Here is a 12,788-nt window from a genome sequence, read left to right on the forward strand (position 1 = left end):
TTTCATATTTAATTCACTTGATGTATTGTTCCCACTCTGTGAACAAATCATGCTACACATTCTCCAGAAAACTGTTTCTCCAGGAGCTTGCAATCCCCTGCCTGTCATCTCTAGATGTCTCTCTTCCCTCAATGTAAGAAAATATGAAAAAGACAAAAGTACTGAAATGCTTGATACGTGATCCTGGATAGAAATGTGTATGTGCAGCTCCCCTCCATCTTCACCTCCCCATTAGATTAGAGTGGGATTGGCCCCTTCATTTGTGGGGAAGAAACATGGCACAACCATTCTTGTTGTCTTCCACTGATGCAAGTTAACTCTGCTTTCAGCTGGACCAGGCAAGGTCCAGCTGAAAAGCTGCCCCCAGGAAGGGGCAAGGAATATATGTGGAGTAGGGGAAAAGTAGGTGATGGATGAGGTTAAAGAGAAGCTGCAGCTGAGCCCACCTCTGGGCACTGTCTTAGTCTTGTTGGCTCCATGGATGGAGCTCACTTTGTGTTGGGTCCTCTGCTGTTTGTGCCAGTTTAAAAAGCAAAGTCCAGGAACATCTTTAGGTTTTCAGTATCTTTACAAATCAGGCCTTTAACCACAAGAATGAAAAAAAGAGGAGAAATTGAAGGTTATTTTTTCTTTTTCTCCCTACCCCTCTGCAATTCACATGGATGCTTGTCTCCTCACCTGCAGTGACATGCCCAGCTATATTCTTGCATAACAGGATCCTCAGCACGTGATCCCCGTGTCTGTGTGGGCAGGTAATTAGCTCTGGCCCTCCTTCAGTCCTTGGGATTCCTTCCTCAGGGCACCAGCATTAGCCCCTCAGTTAAGCATCTGCACTGCTCAAGTTTGAAACCATTTTTACCTCACTGGGGCAGGCTGTGGGGTCAGAGCTGCCTGCACACCTCGTGGTGCTCGTGCTGGGACCTGTGTCTGTTCAGGATGGGCTCATGGGTCGCTCCCTCTTGGGCAAAAGCCAAAGCCTTGCTTGTTTTCCATGAGTGGTGGTGATTTCTGGCTGGGTTCTATTTCCAGTTTAACACCCTAGTCCAGCCCAGGTAGCAGGAGTTGAGTTTTATGTGAAGCCTTGTGCAGTGAGTGTTACATCAGGGGAAAGAGGAGATGTGTGCACAGCACCTCTGGGTTCATCTGCAGGCAGGTGTTTGCTCTGGGAGGGAAGCAAAAATCAGGAGACTATTTATAGCTCTGAAATACTTTTATTGAATGACATTGAGTCCTCGCCAGCCTTTGATGAGCAGAGAAATAATCCCTGAAGGGAAGAGCCAGAGGTGCCTGGAGCTGTGCTGGGCTGCTGGCAGCTCCCAGTGTGGCTGTGGGAGGGCTGGGACAGCTCCTGGGGCAGTTCCTGGGCCAGCTCCTGGGGCAGTTCTTGGGACAGCAGCCACATGCAGCCACCACCCAATGCAGGCACAGGATGAGAGTGAAGTGCTGGAGTGCAGGAAGGTATCTGAGCATGACAAAAATGATTCTGAGCCCATTTTCCTGAAAGAGACCCTGTCCTGTTGAGCAGGACGTGGGGCTCAGAGCCACAAGCCCGTGGCACAGCAGGAGTCAGCCCCATGCCCAGGCCCAGGCCAGAGAGCCCATCTTGAAATTTGCTGAATTGCAAAGCCAGTGCTGGTAGGTGGTGGCTCCAGAAACAGATGCAGAGATAGCACATAACACTCCCTGATAGCTGAAATAAAAAGAATTAAACTGTACAAAAGTGTGCTTTAATTGCCAACTCTCTCCTGTCTGCTTAAATCACTAGAAATAAAGGTCTCCTCCTTAGTGATGAGCAGTTCCAGGCAGAACAGACGTGATGGGGGAAACATGTTTGGAATAAATACTGATGTGAATGACACTTATTAGCTACAGTGTGGCATATTTATTTCTCTGTAGTTAGCATAATAGCACAGCTTGAAATGAGAAGGGTTCTTTACTTGTGTCTGTGTGTGCGTGCATAAAAACAACAATGGCTTGTTTTGGGCAGAATGCAGATGATTCTGCTGTCTCTGCAATTAGCACTGGTGTTGGGGTGGTGCCAGCTGCTGTGGCAGTGGGAGAGGGGCCCAGGCACGGCTGTGCTTTGGGAAACCTTCCTTCCCTGTGCTTTGGGCAAACCTTCCTTCCCTGTGCTTTGGGAAACCTTCCTTCCCTGTGCTTTGGGCAAACCTTTCCTTTCCTGGGCTTTGGGCAAACCTTCCCTTCCTGAGCTTTGGGAAACCTTCCCTGCCTGTGGCACCAGGACAGAGAGCAGAGCAGCACAGCTGGCTCCTGTGCCCCCTCAGTGCCCCCAGGCCGTGGTGCTCTGCTCCCTTGGGTGCTGCAGGGCTCCCACAAGGGCAGAGCAGCCCCTGCAGCCTCCCCTGGGCTCCTGGCAGGGAGCCTTTCTGGAACTGTGCCTGGCTTGGGGTGGAAACCTCCTGCTTATCTCCCAGGAGCTGAGGTGTGAGGGGTCTGGGTGAAGGCTTTCTCCTGAGGAGCCAGGTGGATGGAGATCAGGCTGGCTGCTGGGATGTGCAGGTTTCCTTCCCTCCTGCTCCTGGGACCTGCCCACCTCAGCCTTGTCCTGCTGGTCTGTGCCAGCTCTGCAGGGATGGTGCTGGCGCCCTGCCCCTTCTCCTTCCCCGGGTTTGGCATTTCTCACCCCCAGGCAGGGAGGGTCTGCAGTGGTTTGAAAAGCACTGAGCAGCTCAGTGAGGGCACCAGACACCATGCTGCCGTGTCCTCCCAAGGCCCTGGAACAAGGAGGGAGGGAAAGCTTTGCTGGGCAGACACTGCAGCCAGCACAGGGAGAGGAGCTTGAAGAGCTCCCGAGGCTCCTCGTGAGAGCTTCCAGACACATCTGGCACGTGAGGGGTTCAGTGGCTCATCCTCTTTGTCTTGTTGCAATTTCTCCTCTCTTCTGCACACATTTTAATGTCAGAATGTGTGGATATGGACAGTCTTGGACCTCTACTGTCCTGCTTCAGCTTTGATGAAGGTGTCTGGTGGATTGCACAGCTGCCTGGGGGAGGGAAGACAGCAGGGTGGACAGACAAAGGGACTGCTAGAGCCCCTTCCCTTGAAAAAAGCCATGAGGCATTTCAAAGAAGCAGCCAAGGTGTTCTCAGGTGGGCTGTGAGTGCTGAGCACTGTCTCAGGATCCATCTCACAAGCCTTTTTTGTGGAGGGGAATAATTATACTGTGGTAAAAGTATTTACTTGCTAGGTATTTCCCTGCCTTATTGTACTGTATTCTTCCATTGCTGAAATGTAAGATGAAAAACCTGGGAGTAACAAACTTTCTGTTTTAAGACCACTTGATTGAGTGCTTGGATCAGAAATACCATAAAAGTGCCAGACCAGAGCTTGAAATATCACATTACCAGGTGTCAGGCTGCTTATAACTTCCACTCTGGGATTGTTGAGGATTTTTTTCCTGTTGGTCTTTTAATGAAAATGCCAAAGGGGGAAAAAAATTTAACAAAAAAAAAAAAAAAAAAAAAAAAAGCTTCTTTGATTGAAAATAAAAACGCTGAGGCAGCAGCAACTTTCAGTAGCACTTGCTCTGTTGCACTGCCCTGACAGAGATTATTTCCCAAGCCTGGGGATGCTGTGAGGGTCTGCTAGGGCTCAGTCCTGTTGGCTTTGGTGTGTGGGAGGCATAGAGGGGCTGGCAGGGTGGCAGGGAGGGAGAGCTCTGTGCTGAGTGACAGCGTGCCCTGCAGAGCACGGGCAGCCTGAGCAGCTCAGGGAACCTTGCTGGGCCTCTGCTCACCTGTGACAACGTGGGGACACTGCTTTCCTGCTCTGCTTTCCCCTGCAGGGCTGTCTGCTCTCCCAGCTGTGGCTGCCAGGGCAGGGATATGAGAGAGCTCCTGGCACTGCCAGGCTGGGCAAGGGGTCAGAGCAGGGAGGGACTGCCACTGCTGGGGCTCTGAGAGGTGCCTGGGGAGCAGCTCTCACCTGGGGAAGGGGCTGGGGAGCAGCTCTCACCTGGGGAAGGGGCTGGGGAGCAGCTCTCACCTGTAAAAGGTGGCTGGGAGCAGCTCTCACCTGTAAAAGGTGGCTGGGGAAGCAGCTTTCACTGTCAAAGGTGTCTGAGTGCTCTGGAGCACGGGCACCCAGCAGTGGTGCTGGGAAAGGAGGGTGGGCAAGGCTAACACAGAGTGCTGCTGGCGAGGTGGGGAGGGCATCTCTGACTGAAGGGAGGAGGAAGATGCTTAGTCAGAGTTGGAGATCCATGTGGCACCTCAATAAACCCCCGGGGTGGAGAAAACGATGCTGCAGGAGGATAATCTTGTTTACTGGCGCTTCCAGGCTCAGCTGGTGGGGCAGGGGAGAGGCACGAGCAGCTCTTCACAGAGGCAGGTGATGCTCTGGGGATCCCCACATGGGATGGTGCTTCCAAAACCTTGAAAATGGCCTTTCTGTGGCCAAGAAGCTCTTGGGTTTGCTGTTCCCTCCTGGGCCACTTCTGCCCATGGCTGAGGGGACACTGGGCCCCTCTCCCAGGGACTTTGGGATCTTTGCCCTTCCCAGGCTGTTCTGGAGCTGAGCCCAGCTGTGGGCTCAGAAGGACCAGGCACATCTGGGGCCCTCACTGCTCCTGAGGAGGATGGGCTGATGGCCCAGCACAGCTCCTGGCCCACCCAGGCTTTGAGGGGCTGCAGGCAGGACCCCCCAGCCCTGCCCAGCTGGAGCTCCCCCATTCCCTCTGTCCCTGCTCCCCCATTCCCACTCTCCCAGCTCCCCGTACCCTGTCCCAGCTCCTGCTGTCCCTGTAACTGAGTCCTGCTGGAGGATCTGTGCTGTGCCCCCTCTCTTCCCTGCACTTCTCTTTCCCCCCTCATCCTCTTTTAATCCCTGTCTTGCTCGGATTCAACTTTTTTTATCCTGATCTTCAAGGACCAAAGCAAAATGCTCCAAACATCTCAGGAAGCTGGTCAGATTTGCATTTAGCTTAGTTAAATATGGAACATATTTAGGGTTGAATTAAAGCAAAGGGGGATGAAATTGGGAGCAGACTGAAGAATGAGTGTGTGTGTGCATGTAGGGAGGAATAAAGGCAATGTGTGCAGATACACAGGGAAAATAAAACATGGGAAAGGCAACAGAGAGAGCCTGGTCCTTCTTTGTTGTTGCATCAAGCACACTGTGACTAATGGTGATAATTTCCCATACCCCCCAGTACCATAACAGAAGAAAAAACCTAATTGTCATCTGCCACCCACTGCTTGTAAAGCAGCTTCTCTTAAATAGTTCTTATGTATTGAGTTCAGCTGCCAAAAGGAGCAGCTTTTCTTCGTGGTCTGCAGAATGCATTTCAGTACGAGCACAGCTCCATGCAAAGGTCACCCCATCAAAAATGTTTCCCTCAGCAGTGAGCACAATGGCAAAGCCCAGCATTTTGCAGTCTACTCTCACAATTTTACTTGATATTTTTAAAATGTTAGACAGCTGGAGATTAAATTCCCTTTGATGGGCAGAATTTGAGGGAGAATGTTTTGTAGTATACTTTGGGTTTCCCCCTCCTCTCTGCCATGCTGTGGTATGGGCTCTTTAGTAGCTACTTATGACAGGTACTATGAGCCATAAAAGGAGCAGGAGACAGAGGAAAATTGCCTATTGTTCTTCAGATTGGCTCTAGTTCCTTAGGATATCAGTATGTGCTCCTGTGTGTGCCAGGGTTTTAATGGGAGTTTGGATTCTGGATGCTTAAATTACTCTCCCAGTGTTTCCATACCAAAATGAAAAGACTTTGGGAATCAGCCTACAGTGAGAGGGGACCACAGGAGTAAATGTCACTGCAGGCAGTAGGCAGGGGTCACACAGCAGCAAGAGAAGGTTTTTCTGCTTCCATTTCCCCAGGAAAGCTGGGGTTGGGCAGATGGAAGTGATAATTTCCATTATCACACACACAGGGGTGCCTGCTCTGTGTGTACCCTCCCATAAACCTGGCAGGGAAAACCAAGGCATGGTCAGCCTGGCTTCTGCTGGGGCTCTGAAGGTGGGTGTTACATCCTCGAGGATGTAACTTGCATGTTTCATCCCCATTTTCACAAAAACTTCACTGTGTTGTTGAGTTGTGGAGGGGAAGGTTGGAAAAGGTTTTATTTGCCCCTAGAGGAAATGTTTTGTGCTGTGGTGCTGCCTGGATTGACCCGTGGTGACTCTTGCCCAAAGGACTGTGTGTAGACCATGAAAACAGGGCTCTGCATCAGCTCCTACCAAATATGTGCTGAGTGAACTTCTGAGACAGCAGGGACAGCTGGGATGATGCCAGCAGCCCCTTCTCTGCAGGAGATGCTGCCCAGTACACCCTGAACAAATTCTCTAGTGGTACAGGAGGGGTGTTTTCTCAGCCATGCATCAGGACAGAAAACTTCACACCTCTCCAGGCCTTATTCTTCTTGTAAATGTTACATTTTCCTTTTTTAAAGGGCAACTGTACCACATGTAAAAAAATCTTAGTTACAAGTGTGCTTTGAATGCAGCAGAACCTGCTTTGCTCAGTTCTGCTGGTAAAAAATGTCTTGACAGGGACAGGCATTGAATAAACTGGCAGAGGATGTTTTGCAAGGGTGTTCCAGCTGGGGAAAACCACACAGTCGTGGCCTGGAATTAGGCAGAGGATGTTTTGCAAGGGTGTTCCAGCTGGGGAAACCACACAGTCTGGTCTCTTCTTGCTTCTATGCCACGGTGCAGTGCAGAGAGCTCCTTTGTTTGAAGCTTGTTGTCGATGGCTGAGTGACAGGGCGGAGGAGCTTTACTTGGGCTGGGGCCCCTCTGCAGGTGACAGTGCCACGAGGTGGCAGTGGCCACCAAATAATCCTGGCCAGGAGCAGGATGTCCGGGCAGTGCATTTGTTCAGCTCTTTGCTCTATGATTTAAGAATGGGAGCACAATCCAGCCCCTAAATACCAGCTGAAGCACTGCTCTACCTTATAGCTGTCCTTTGACTTTCAAGTAGACTCAAATTCCAATTCTGCCTTTTTTTTTCGAGCACCTCATCAAAGTCAGGGTGAGAGGAGACCAAATTCTTACTGACCTGTGCCTTGCTGTTCTGTGTGCATCCTTCAGAGCCTTGCTGCTCCTGGAGGGCTTGCTCCTGCTCAGGCTGCACATTCCCTGCAGGATTTTTTTGGTGTTTAATGTAATTGTGTTGCTATCCCTTTTCCAAGATATTCCATTTCTGGGTGACATTTTGCTCTGGGCTGCCTGGGATGGACAGTGGGAATTGCAGAGCAGATAAAATTTACATTGCTTGAGTGATGGTGGCTCCACTGTCTTCTCCCAAGTCTTTGTGCCTGAAGGGGCAGAACTTTCCTGCAGTTTGCTGGGACAGAATTTTAGAGCAAGAGAATCTTTTAGGCTGGACAGAATCTTTAAGATAATTGAGTCCAATCATTAACCCAGCACTGCCAAGCCCACCACTAAACCATATCTCCCACACATCTTTTAAATCACTCCAGGGGTGGTGACTGCACCGTTTTTGTGGGCATCCTGTTCCAATGCTTCACTTTCACTGAAGAGATTTTTCCTAATGTTGAACCTAAAGATCCCTTGGTGCAACTTGACAGAGACATCTTTACCATGCAGTTGATATTTTTTGCCATCTTTGGTGTAACCAGTGTAAAGCAAGAACCCATCTCTCTAAGGAGAATGGCTGAGAAAGATAGGATTTAGCATTCTGCAAAAATTACTGAATAACCTGAAGGCAGGCCAGGGAGGTGGAAAGAAGGCAGGAATCACCTCTATTCTGTTTTTTTTTTTCCTGCTGATAAATCAAGCATAACAGCAAGAACTTAATAAGACAGTGTGACATTTTAGGTAGAATGTTACACATGGCTTAAATGAGTTGCCCAGCTGTGATGGGGGCCTCACTTTCCAACAAGGGGCTGTGCTGCTGTGGCAGCAGAGGGGCTGTAGTTTCTGTGTGACATGGATTTCTGTGGGCACACACCCCATTCATGTTCCTCTCTGTAAAATGGATTTTGCTTCACCCAGCAGGGGTGATGTGAGGATATGTTTGTTGATGTTTTTGGGGTCCTCATCTATTTTTGGGAGAGCGCCATGAAGAGCTTGAATGGCAAATTCTTCCTGTCAGAGCATACCTGTAATTAAACAGGTCTGTTTATCCATGAGACAGGCTTATTACTGCTTTTCCTAACCTTGATCTAACAAACTGTGCCATGTGCTCTGGCACACATCTGCTGCTCTGTGCCTGCTGGGGAGGGTGGACACCTGGTGTCAGTGCAGGAGGAGCAATGGAGTGGAAGCAGCGGCCTCAGTGGGAATTTCCTTTGGAGGTAAAGCCCTGCATGGCTATTTGTGAAACGCTGCAGCAGGGCTGGGTTTGTTGTCAAGCCAGAGACACTGTAAAAGCAAATAACTGCAAATTGGCCAAGTGCTGGATGAGGATCTGAGAGTGGTGACAGGTGAGCGCAGCTGGCAGCAGCCTGGCTGTGTCACACGCTGGTGGCTGCTCGCAGGGACGCGTTTGTGCAGGGCACCTGTGCACGTGCTGCTGCTGCCCAGAGCCAGCCTGGGCTGCTCCTGCCACGCTGCCTGCTGGGCCAGGCAGGAAAATGACACATGGGCAAGGACCATGACTGGCTCTGCTCTCCTGAAGCTGAAGGGAGAAAGGGGAAGCAACTGGTTGGAAGAAAGGTGGATGCCAGAGCGCTGCCTCTGCCAGCGTGGACACTCGAACCTTTGCAATATATAAATCATGGAAAATGTGTGTGCTTTTCTCATTGTGTCAGTCAGAAAGCCCTGACCCAGCTGGAGGAAAATAACAATTTAAACAGAGATGTCATCAAGCAAGATGTTCCAGCTCGTTAGAAAACAACTTACAGTACGCTTGAAAGGCGCCTGCAATGCATAAAAAGCAACGGCTCGCTCCTGCTCTGGAAAATCTAAAGCAGAACAGGCAGATATGACCTCATCTCTTCAGGATGGAAAATTACTGCTTCTTAACCTGATGTTCTTGCCATCCTAAAGCAGTTAGCGGGAAGTCAGTGGTTTAGGAGCAAGTGTGAATGTGGCTCAGCTGCTTATCTGGTTGGAGCAATCTCTTGGATTTAAGTGTGTGTAATGAATGGAAACACAGTTGAACAAGCAATATTGTCCCTCCTTTTTGCTAGCTCTTCCAGGTGTTTAAAAAGCTTGGAGGCAAAGAATTTGAAGTGAACTGCGTTGCCTGACCCTTGCATTGAAGGCAGTTATGGTCTTGCTATTGAGTACAAACTTTGCTCGGGTGCCCCAGCAATCCACTTGGGAAGCACATCCCCAGAGCCACACTGCCACGTGCTTGGGAAAATGAGCCAGTTCCTGATGCACAGTGCACATTTTGGGGATGATCTAAGTGGTCTAGCAACAGATGGCACAGATGGCTGTATCTGTCTGTCCTCCCCTTGTGCCAGCCTTTTGCTTCCACTGCAGAGCTGGGGCGGACTTGCAGGTGTGCTCAGCTCACAGGCTGTGTGCTGCTGGCAGAGGACATCACCTCTCTGTGCTGGGCTGTCATTTTGGGGGGCTTTTGGCTGGAATATGACCTTTGGGAGACGACTCTTTTGTGAGGAAAGACAGCAAAGCCCAGCATGTCTGGGACCATAGCCTTTTCCAGAGAGCGCACCCACTGAGGGAGTCCTAAGGAAGGCGAGGGTGGTGGCGTGGCTGGAGGGACCTGCAATCTGTCATGTGCTTCACTCATTAGTGCTTGCATATAGCTTTTTATACAGCACAGTCCATAGTCTTAAAAATCCCAGACAGGATCTGTCTCTGGGTGTAAAAGCTCAGGAGCTCCAGGCCTGGAGGTGCCCAGGCTCCCACTGGCTCAGCCAGGGCAGTGGGAGCTCAGCCCTGCTGGATGCTCCTTGGCTTCAGATTGCTGTTTCACAGCAGGACCCAGGTAAGCCCAAGGCCCTCAGCCCTGAGTCAGGCCAAGTGGGATGGGACCAGGGCACAAAGTCAGTCTGGATGTGCAGGCCATGTGCAGAGCTTCTGATTTCTCAGATTTAGGAGGGACTTGGGAGATTTAGGAGGGAATGTGAGACCTTTCAGCAGGAAGTAAAGGTACAGAAATCCAAACCAGAAGGCAGGGTATCTTTTTTTTTTTTTTTCCTAACACAGCTTATATTTTCCCATTTAAATGCAAATATTTGTCCTTGACACCCTGCTTGAGGTCAAACAAAGTGATTACTCCTTGTGGCTGTGCTGATCTTCTCATTTGAGTCTGCTGCTATTGTGGCAGTCAAATTAAAAAAAAAGTTAAAAAATGGCAGACAATTGGGTGGAGATGGGATGTTAAATGTTGTGGAGAGCATGGAAACCCTGTGTCAGCCCAGAACTTGTAAAGGGAAAACCATCTCTTGGCAGAGACAGCTTAATAGGCTTGTAAAGTCTGGCACCATACAAAACCACAATTTGGGTTTTATCAAAGCATGGCAGTGGAGCCTTGAGAAATGACAGCTGTATTATCTGTCTCCAGATCATTCCAAGAGCAACATCAGGAACAGGCTGGAAACAGTTCAGGAAATCATTTTATACTGAGGGTTTGCTGGGGGCAGAAATGTATAGGGGAAATTGAAATGAAAGAATTAATAACAGTATCGATAACCTTCCTACCACAGCTATCAGACGTGACATGAAAATTACTTGAAAGTTGTCATCTACTGTGTATTTTATTCCCATCAGGAAGATTTGAGGCATGAGAGGAGAATCCAAACAAGGCAATTAGAAGACTGGAGCATGTTGAGAGAGGAAGAAATGACTGGTGTGGAGAACCTTTGAATGCAAATTTCCCCGCCAGACATAGAGGTTGGGCCGGATCCTGATGCAGTGGAGCAAGTATTGGAGCATGCAGATTTACAGAGTGGCAGCAGGGGCTGCAGTGTCACCTGGGGTGCACAGGGGTGGTCTGTGCAAGATGCTGATTGTTGCAGCAGAAGATATAATGCAGCTCTTCCTAGAGGTGGATCCTAGGGGCTGAAGATCCTAGCTAGAGTTTCTCACTCACCACTAAAGTGATTTAAAATCCCTGGAGTCATTGCCAAGATTTCCAGTACTTTTTCTGGGCTGTGGACCAATCCTGCTTAGTGCAGTCCAGTTTGTGTGAGTGGAGGGGATGGTAAAATCTACTTTTTTCTATCACTGTGTGTTGACTCTGAGCCATTTGTACTCGTTCTCTCGCTCCAAGATGACTCCCAGCCAGGAGCTCCGTGTCCTTGTCTCCAGCTTTGGGACTCTGGACCCAAACCAGAATTGTCCATGGCTACTGGGAAAGAGAGCCCAGCACGTAGGTTAAACCACTTATAAATGATGGCATAACAGAGGCAGCCAAGCTCTATTTCTGCAAGTGACATAGTCACCTAAGCACTGAAACCACATGGAAACGCTCCCCTTCCTGTGGAGCAGAGGCTTTTCAGACATTACCTAAGCCCTGAGGCTGTGATGGGACAGACTATGGGATCCCATTTGCCAGCTCCAGGTCATTAATGTGCACAGGAGAAGGGATTCAATTTTCAGACAGACAGACTATGGGATCCCAGCTCCAGGTCATTAATGTGCACAGGAGAAGGGATTCAATTTTCAGACTTTCCCAGAGACAGCAAGTTTCTACTGGAGTTTATCTTCAAGCTTAACCAGTAAATCACCCAGAATCGATGTTGTTTTTTGACCTATATTTAGGTATATTTTTTGCCACATAACTGGCCAAACTTGTGGTGTTTCCAAGGGAAAGGGGAAGGAGTGAAGCTTGCAGCCTCCATTTTCTAAATTAGCAATTATACATCTGAGAGGAGCTAGTGAAGAAGAGAAACCACTTGCAGGAATGATGGTGAATGCCAAGGCACAGGCTCAGTTGCACAGGGCTGAGAATACAACAGTTTTTATGCACAGAAGAGAAAAATTGTAGCTTGCTTGTCACTTTAGAAAGCTGGTCATTACTTTCTTTTTGGTTCCCAGAGCAGTCTCTCTACAATTAATTGGTATTCCTTAATAATGGAGACAGATAAGAGGTTTATGCTGTCAGGTGGAGCACGGGCACTGAGCTGAAGAGCAGGTCCTGCCTGGGCTGCAGGAGATGGGCTGAGGGCTGGGAGTCACTGGGGAAGGAGGGGAGCAGTTTGACAGCTGGAGGGGGCTGGACACCGGTCTGCAGCTCAGTCCTGGGCTGTGCTGGTGACAGCTCCCTGGGCTGTCCAGCCCCAGCCCTGGCCCAGGTGGCAGCCTGGGATGTGCTGGTGCCCAGGGCTCTGGTGGGCACAGACATCCCTGGGGAGCTGGAGTGGCTCACAGGGAGAGTGGGGTGTTCTCAAGCAGAACAGGGCTTTCTCCATGTCTGTTCCTGTAGCCTGGCAAAGAAAAGAAAATGCCTTAGCAAGGGAAAGTGCTCAGTGTATTCACTGGTCGCAGCGTTTGGTGGGCTCATTTGCTGAAGTAGTCCATGCATGCTCAGAGTAAAAGACTGCTGTGGCACTGAGTCTGTGATTCTAGGTCCTTTCTCCCTTTGAACATTTGCTTTTCTTCTGCAATCTGTAGTTGGTTGGGACTTATTCAAAGGTAGCTTCAAAAGATCAAAGGCAGATGCAGTCTTTATAGCATTCATGGCTCTGCCATTCAGCTCATGCAGATATTAATGAGGTGTGTTTTATATGGCCTGACAGTCATGTCTTTCTGTTCACCCTAATGAGATTGTTCTGCTGTCCCTCTTGTTTTAATAAGCAACAGAGTCTCCAGGATCAATTTCTAAAAAGATATTTTTCCACTTAAATATTATCAAGAGCAAAACTAGGAATGATAAT

This window comes from Pyrgilauda ruficollis, unplaced genomic scaffold (assembly GCF_017590135.1).
Source record: "Pyrgilauda ruficollis isolate IOZ18807 unplaced genomic scaffold, ASM1759013v1 scaffold16, whole genome shotgun sequence".
In the NCBI taxonomy this organism is placed as follows: Eukaryota; Metazoa; Chordata; class Aves; order Passeriformes; family Passeridae; genus Pyrgilauda; species Pyrgilauda ruficollis.